At 42.1% G+C, this 8665-nt stretch overlaps 1 pseudogene; it reads right to left on the bottom strand.

Annotated features, from left to right (window-relative positions):
* Positions 1-5440: 5440 nt before the first annotated feature.
* Positions 5441-6340, bottom strand: LOC132360062 (melanoma-associated antigen 10-like; annotated as a pseudogene).
* Positions 6341-8665: the final 2325 nt, after the last annotated feature.

The raw sequence follows: 8665 nt of genomic DNA, 5'->3' as shown, positions 1-8665 counted from the left end.
AGCCCTGGTCCGGGAAGATCCCACATGCCATGGAGCAAATAAGCCCGTGCGCCACAACTACTGAGCCTGAGCTCTAGAACCCGTGAGCCACAACTACTGAGCCTGCGTGCCACAACTACTGAAGCCCGCGTGCCCAGAGCCCGTGCTCTGCAACAAGAGAAGCCACCGCAATGAGAAGACCGCACACTGCAACGAAGAGTAGCCCCCGCTCGCCACAACTAGAGAAAGCCTGCGCGCAGCCACGAAGTAGCAATGCAGCCAAAAATAAACAAATAAATAAATTTATAAAAATAAATAAAATAGGGCTTCCCTGGTGGCGCAGTGGTTGAGAGTCCGCCTGCCAGTGCGGGGGACACGGGTTCGAGCCCTGGTCTGGGAAGATCCCACATGCCGCGGAGCAACTAAGCCCGTGTGCCACAATTACTGAGCCTGCGCGTCTGGAGCCTGTGCTCCGCAACGGGAGAGGCCACGACAGGGAGAGGCCCGCGCACCGTGATGAAGAGTGGCCCCCACTCGCCACAACTGGAGAAAGCCCTCGCACAGAAACGAAGACCCAACACAGCCAAAAATAAATAATAAATAAATAAATAAATAAATTTATTTTAAATAAATAAATAAATTAATTAATTAAATTAAATGAGGACATGATAAAAAAATATCAGATATACCAGGCCTGAGAATGCTTGCCACAGAAAGAGCTACACCAGAAATACTTTTGAATAAAGTATTTAAATAGTAGATGTTACAAGAGATGTAAGAATTAAAAGTGATCAAACTTGTCTTGAAAACATTTTTAAGATGAAACTAAAAGGTAAACATACTCATAATATCAATGTGACGGGCTGTTGTCTTATTAGGAGACATGAAAAAATAAAGAAAAAGAAACAGAAAAATTAAAATAATAAATTAGTGTGGGAGCTTCCCTGGTGTTGCAGTGGTTAAGAATCCGCCTGCCAATGCAGGGGACACGGGTTCGATCCCTGGTCTGGGAAGATCCCACATGCTGCGGAGCAACTAAGCCTGCGTGCCACAACTACTGAAGCCTGCATGCCTAGAGCCCGTGCTCCCAAAAAGAGAAGCTAACGCAATGAGAAGCCCGCGCACTGCAACGAAGAGTAGCCCCCGCTCGCCACAGCTAGAGAAAGCCCACGTGCAGCAATGAAGACCCAACGCAGCCAAAAATAAATAAATAAATAAATAAATAAATTAGTAGGTACAAACACTTCCAATTATATTGATCATTAAAATAATTTTTAAAGGTCTAAACTCCTTTAAAAGATAGACAGACATATTGGATTTTTTAAAAATACAGTTATACACCGTTTATGTAAAATGAACCTAAAAACATAAGGACACACAAATGTTAAAAGTAAAAGAATGGATAAAGACATACCGGGCAAATATAAACTAAAAGAAAGATGGTGTAATCATATTATTAGATGAAATGGTCTTTAAGACAAAGAGTGTTATTAAGTGGGAGAAGTTCACTGTATGATGATACATAATTCTCCAAGAAGTTACAGCAATTTTAAACTTTTATGCAAGTAATAAAGTACATCAAGCAAAAATTGATAAAGCTATAGGGAGGAATTATTTATTTATTTATTTATTTATTGGCCTCACCGTTCGGCTTGTGAGATCTCAGTCTGGCAGTGAAAGTGCCGAATCCTAACCACTAGACCACCAGGGAACTCCCAGGAATTCTTAAATGTATCATCAAAGTGGGAGATTTCAACACACCTCTCTTGAATATTGATAGGTGAAGCAGAAAAATATTCAGCAAAGATATAGAAAATCTGAACAACAGGATTAACAAATTTGATATAATAATAAATATGGAGAGAGTTCTGTATCCAACAGTGAGAGGATGCAATTTCTTTTTTTCAGTCACCCAGAATACTAACAAAAAATGATAAAGAAAACCTCAACACATTTTTCAGTGCATTGGTATTATATAGATCCTAATCTCTGTGTAAAACTTAAAGTTAGATGTTAATTACAAAAAAAAATGTAAGTTAAAAATCCCTACTTATTTGGAAACTTTTAAACATACTACTAAATAACTCATGTGTAAAATTAGTCATCATGGAAATTTAAAATAACCAAAACAGAATGATAGAAAACATTGTACTCAAACTGTGTGGGGTACAGCAAATCTTCACTTCAAGTTGTTTAAATATTTATATTAGAGTAGAGGAAGGATTTAAAATTACTGAGCTAAGTGGTCACATTAAGAAGCTAGAAAAAGAACAACAAAGTAGAAGGAAAAAGATAATAAAAGCAGAAACCAATAAAATAGAAAACAAAGATTCAACAGAGTTGATCAAAAAGTGAGTATTGGTTCTTTGCAAAAGAACAAAATTGATGGGACTTTCCTGGCAGTCCAGTGGTGAAGACTCCCTGCTTCCACTTCAGGGGCTGCAGGTTGGATCCCTGGTCGGGGAACAGGGAAACTAAGATCCCACATGCTGTGTGGTGTGGCCAAAAAAAAAAAAAAAGTGAATACTGGTTCTTTCAAAAAAGTAAAATTGACGGGGCTTCCCTGGTGGTCCAGTGGTTAAGACTCCACGCTTCCACTGCAGAGGGCTCGATTCGATCCCTGGTGGGGAGCTAAGATCCTGCATGCCATATGGCCAAAAAAAAAAAAAAGAATAGGGACTTCCCTGGTGGTGCAGTGGTTAAGATTCCAAGCTCCCAAAGCAGGGGTCCCAGGTTTGACCTCTAGTCAGGGAACTAGATCCCACATGCATGCTGCAACTAAGAGTTCACATGCCGCAACTAAGGAGCTGGCCGGCCACAACTAAGACCATGCTCGACCAAATAAATAAAAAAAATATTAAAAGAAAAAAGTATATAGCATTTCCTGGGATTAAAAAAAAAGTTTGGTTAAAAAAAAAGTATAAAATTGACAAGCTTCTAGCAATATTGTTCAAGAGAAGAGATAAGATGCAAACAAGTACTGTGAATGAAAGTAGAGACATAACCACAGATAAAGTGCAGATTAAAAGGATAAGAGGCTATGATTAACAACTATATGTCAACAATTTTCAGAACTTGGACAAAATATTCAGATTTTTCAGAAAAATATAACTAATCATAACTGACTGAAGGAGAAATGAAAAGTTAGAATAGTCTTATAACTTTTTAAAATTAATCAGTGGTGGAGATCTTTCCACTAAGTAAACCCCAGGCCCAAAGTTTTTAAGGAGCAGTCTATCAGAATTTCAAGGAACAGATTAACCAAGTTAATACAGACTCTTTCACACTCACTCTACAGGGCCAGCATAATTTTGATGCTAAAGACAAAGAATATGAGAAAGGACAACTGCATAAATACAGATGTAAGAATTCTAAACAGGGGGCTTCCCTGGTGGTGCAGTGGTAAAGAATCCGACTGCCAATGCAGGGGACACGGGTTCGAGCCCTGACCCTGGAGGATCCCACATGCTGCGGAGCAACTAAGCCCGTGCGCCACAGCTACTGAGCCTGTGCTCTGGATCCCGTAAGCCACAACTACTGAAGCCTGCGCCCTAGAGCCCGCGCTCCGCAGCAAGAGAATTCACCGCAATGAGAAGCCGGCCCACCGCAATGAAGAGTAGCTCCCACTCGCCGCAATTAGAGAAAGCCCACACGCAGCAATGAAGACCCAACACAGCCAAAAATCAAAAAATTTTTTAAAAAAAGTCAGTTGCACTTTTATACCCCAACAGCAAACAACTAGAAAATGTAATTATAGAGAAGATATTCAAGACTTCTAAGGCAAAATAATAAATCTTTATTAGGACATATTTAAAAAGGCCTAAATAAGTAGAGAGGTATATCACACTTATGGATAGAAAGGCGTATTATTATAAAGATATCAATCTTCCCCAAATTGATCTGTATAGTTCATGCAATTTCAATCAATATCTCAATAGAGTTTTCCGTAGAACTTAAGATTATTCCAAAATGTACATGGAAATGTAAAAGGCCAAAGATAGCCAGGACATTTCTAAAGACAAAGCGAAGAATGTGAATATTTTCCCTACAAGATATCAGGATTTAATATAAACTTATTATAATTAAGATAGTTTGATATGGATGCAGAATACACAAATTACAGAGATAATATGTTAGGTCAGTGGGAAAGGAGCTGAAAACATGGTTACCTATATAGGGGAAAATTGGATCCCTACATCACATCATATACAGAAATCAATTACAGAAAATTAAGAATTTAGATTTCAAAACAAAACTGGAAAATTTTTAGCAGAGAACTTAGAGGTTCATCCTTTAGAACATGGAGTAGGGAAAATTTTCTCAAACAGGCTACAAAAAAACATTGAAAATAAAATATAAGATTGACAATTTGACTATATTAAAATTTAGAAATTTTTTCTCAAAGGAAAACCTAAAGAAAATAAAAGGCACACACTGACAAAGAATTCAGCTCAAAAATGGATAAAGAACTTTCATTAATTAATATAAAAGGGACAAATAGTCCAATAGAAAAATAGACAAAAGATGTGAACAGGCATTTTACAGAATGGGAACAACATATTATCAATAAACATATGAAGAGAGATTTAAAAATTGATCGGGTGAATGCATATCAAGACCACAAAGAGATACTCTTTGTTTTAAAATAAATTTATTTATTTTTTATTGATTTATTTTTGGCTGCATTGGGTCTTTGTTGCTGGGCACGGGCTTTCTCTAGTTGCAGCGAGCAGGGGCTTCTCTTGTTGCAGAGCACGGGCTCTAGGCACATGGGCTTCAGTAGTTGTGGCACGTGGGCTCAGTAGTTGTGGCACAACTTAAGTAACTAGAAAAAGAAGAGCAAACTAAATGCAAAGTAAGTAGAGGGAAACAAATAAGATAAGAATGGAAATCAATAAAATAGGAGACAGGCAAACATTAGAGAAAATCAATGAGGCCAAAAGCTGGTTCTCTGAAAAGATCCATAAAATTGATCAACCTCTAGATAGACTGATAAAGAAAAAAGAAAGGAAGACACAAATTACCAACACATTTTGATTTGTTTTACTCTTTTTTTTTTAAGAATTAACTAACTTTTACTTTTATTTCTCTTTTTCTTGACCCCATCAATTTTATTCTAAAGTTCTTTCTCATTTCCAAGAAATTCATATTCCAATGCCATGTTATCTTGTTCAGGATCACAAAATGATATGGGAGTCTTACAATTTGTTTTACAAAATAGCAAAACTCTCGTCGTTGAACTGAATTAGTGCAAATACATGTGTGATCAATGTCATTCACAAACTTAGATACTGAAGCTTATTAAGCCTTCTTTTAAAAGGAACAATATTTGAAAAATTCCTAAAGAAAACAGAGATGAAATTCCATGTCGTTATACACAAGAGGAACCCAAAGATGCTACACACTGTGTTCCCCCAACTCGCCTGGGCCCTCACTACTTAGAAGGCTGACCACTCCCTCTTCAAACTCTGAGTGGAGGATCAGCTTCCCTTCCTGCCCCGCAAGAGGAGCTGCTGGGCCTGGGCCTGGAAGGAGCCCGGCTGCTGCTCTGGCTCAGGCCCCCCTCTTCCTCCTCGCTCACAGCCTCTGCAGACAGGGATGGGAAGGACCTGGGATCCCATCGATTGACCCTGAGCACATACTCCAGGACCTGCCATTTGCTGGTCTCCGCATGGGCCCGGGGACCCCAAAGGAACTCGTAGTGAGTGGGTGGGGTCGCTGTGCGGCACCTGCCAGTACTCCAGGTAGCCCTCCTGCACCCACACTTTGGTGAGCAGCTCCCTGGGCTCCCCACAGATGCAGTGCTGCTTCCCTGCATACACCCCCATGACACTCAGCGCTTCCCAGACCTCCTGCTCAGAGGTGCATTCACCCTCCAGGAGGATCACGGCCAGGAACATCACCAGGAGGCCGGCCTTGGGCACGCTCTGCCCATCGCTCAGCATGGCATCCCAGGTGAGGCCCAGGGTGGGGACCAGGACGTAGGTGTGCTCGCTGGGGTCCACCTTCTTCACGCCAAAGACCAGCTGCATGCACTCAGAGGCTTGGCTGAAGACCATGGGGGAAGTGGTCCCGATGGTCTTTGAGGAACACATTCAGCATTTCCGCCTTGGAGGTCGGCTCCTTGACGCGATACTTAAGGAGCAGTAACCCCACCAGGTCAGCCATCATCACATTAAGTACCTCCTGAGGCAAGGACTCGGCATGGGTGGAGGAGGAGGAGGAGGGGACTGGGGAGGAAGAGGGCGCGGGGGATGCGGCTTCCTCCCCCCCAGCCCAGAACAGCTATCTGCGCCTCCACGGGGCCCTGGGCCTGGACTGGATCCTGAAGGTCTGCCTCAGGCTTGCGGAGCTCACTCATCTGGCCCAGGGGCACGATGACTGGGGTCCGGCCGCTGACAGGAGTGTGGACAGGGGTGACAGATGGGGACCATGGGCAGGTCTTCTTCTGAGGGGTGCTCTCGGGCCTCACAGGGGCACTCCTCCTGCGCAGCCTGTCCCCTGCCAACCTCACCTTGACTCCTGGCGCTGCCTGGGCCTCCTCTGCTCTGTGACCTGAGGACACGGTCCTCAGACCTGGGCCTTCGCCTCCCGGTTCCTGGGGCCCCTTGACTCCTGGCGGGGCTGGGCTCCTTGCCTCTGCTGACCTGAACCCAGCCTCCCCAACCCTGGGCCTCCCCTCCCACCCCCCACTCTTTTTTCTTTAATATATATATTTTTTAATTAATTTATTTATTTGTTTATTATTTTTGGCTTTGTTGGGTCTTCGTTGCTGCACACAGGCTTTCTCTAGTTGCCACGAGCAGGGGCTACTCTTTCTTGCGGTGCGCAGGCTTCTCATTGCGGTGGCTTCTCTTTTTTTTTTTTTTTTTTAAGAAATAATTATTTATTTATTTATTTTTGGCTGTGTTGGGTCTTCATTGCTGCACATGGACTTTCTCTAGTTGTGGCGAGCGAGGGCTACTCTTCGTTGCCGTGTGCGGGCTTCTCATTGTGGTGGCTTCTCTTGCTGCAGAGCACGGGCTCTAGGTGCACAGGCTTCAGTAGTTGTGGCACGCAGGCTCAGTAGTTGTGGCCCGTGGGCTCTAGAGTGTAGGCTCAATTGTTGCGGCGCACAGGCTTAGTTGCTCCACAGCATGTGGGGTCTTCCCAGACTAGGGATGGAACCCATGTCCCCTGCACTGTCAGGCGGATTCTTTTTTTCCCTTTTTTTTTTAAACATCTTTATTGGAGTATAATTGCTCTACAATGGTGTGTTAGTTTCTGCTTTATAACAAAGTGAATCAGCTATATGCATACGTATATCCCCATATCCCCTCCATCTTGTGTCTCCCTTCCACCCTCCTTATCCCACCCCTCTAGGTGGTCACAAAGCACCTAGCTGATCTCCCTGTGCTATGCTGCTGCTTCCCACTAGCTATCTATTTTACATTTGGTGGTGTATATATGTCCATGCCACTCTCTCACTTTGTCCCAGCTTACAGCTTACCCTTCCCCTCCCCATGTCCTCGAGTCCATTCTCTACGTCTGCGTCTTTATTCCTGTCCTGCCCCTAAGTTCTTCAGAACCTTTTTTTTTTTTTTTTTAGATTCCGTATATATGTGTTAGCATACGGTATTTGTTTTTCTCTTTCTGACTTACTTCACTCTGTATGACAGACTCTAGGTCCATCCACCTCACTACAAATAACTCAATTTTGTTTCTTTTTAGGGATGAGTAATATTCCATTGTATATATATGTGCCACATCTTCTTTATCCATTCATCTGTCGACAGACACTTAGGTTGCTACCATGTCCTGGCTATTGTAAACAGAACTGCAATGAACATTGTGGTATATGACTCCTTTTGAATTATGGTTTTCTTAGGGTATATGCCCAGCAGTGGGATTGCTGGGTGGTATGGTAGTTCTATTTTTAGTTTTTTAAGGAACTTCCATACTGTTCTCCATAGTGGCTGTGTCAATTTACATTCCCAACAACAGTGCAAGAGAGTTCCCTTTTCTCCACACGCTCTCTGGCATTTATTGTTTGTAGATTTTTTGATGATGGCCATTCTGACTGGTGTGAGGTGATACCTCATTGTAGTTTTGATTTGCTAAGGATTAGTGTTGTTGAGCATCCTTTCATGTGTTTGTTGGCAATCTGTATATCTTCTTTGGAGAAATGTCTGTTTAGGTCTTCTGCCCATTTTTGGATTAGGTTGGGTTTTTTTTTTTTGATATTGAGCTGCATGAGCTGCTTGTAAATTTTGGAGATTAATCCTTTGTCAGTTGCTTCATTTGCAAATGGCAGGAGGATTCTTAACCACTGTGCCACCAGGGAAGTCCTGTTTTACTCTTATGTTAAACATTCGCATAATTCTAGAGTCAAATCTACAAAACAACGTACATATATTCAGAAAAGTACTGCTTCTCCCCTTGTCCCTTCCACCCTGTTCCCTTCCTCTCCTGTAGGTAATCAGTTTATTTATTTTCTGGCTTATCCGTTCCATATTTTGGCATAAGAAAATACATGCACGGTGAATATATTTATAGCATTGTTTTGAGGAATGTTGTGTTTCACAGAGGGGGTCTCATGGGGTGGTTTAAGATTCTTGTGAATATAGTCATGTTCAAATATAATCAATACATCCAGGTAAAAACCTTTCAGTGGTACTTCCCTGGTGGCGCAGTGGTTAAGAATCCG

Source organism: Balaenoptera ricei, chromosome 2, assembly GCF_028023285.1.
Source record: "Balaenoptera ricei isolate mBalRic1 chromosome 2, mBalRic1.hap2, whole genome shotgun sequence".
NCBI classification, from domain to species: Eukaryota; Metazoa; Chordata; class Mammalia; order Artiodactyla; family Balaenopteridae; genus Balaenoptera; species Balaenoptera ricei.
The sequence above is the reverse complement of the archived record's forward strand: the minus strand, read 5'-3'. Positions and strand labels throughout refer to the sequence as shown.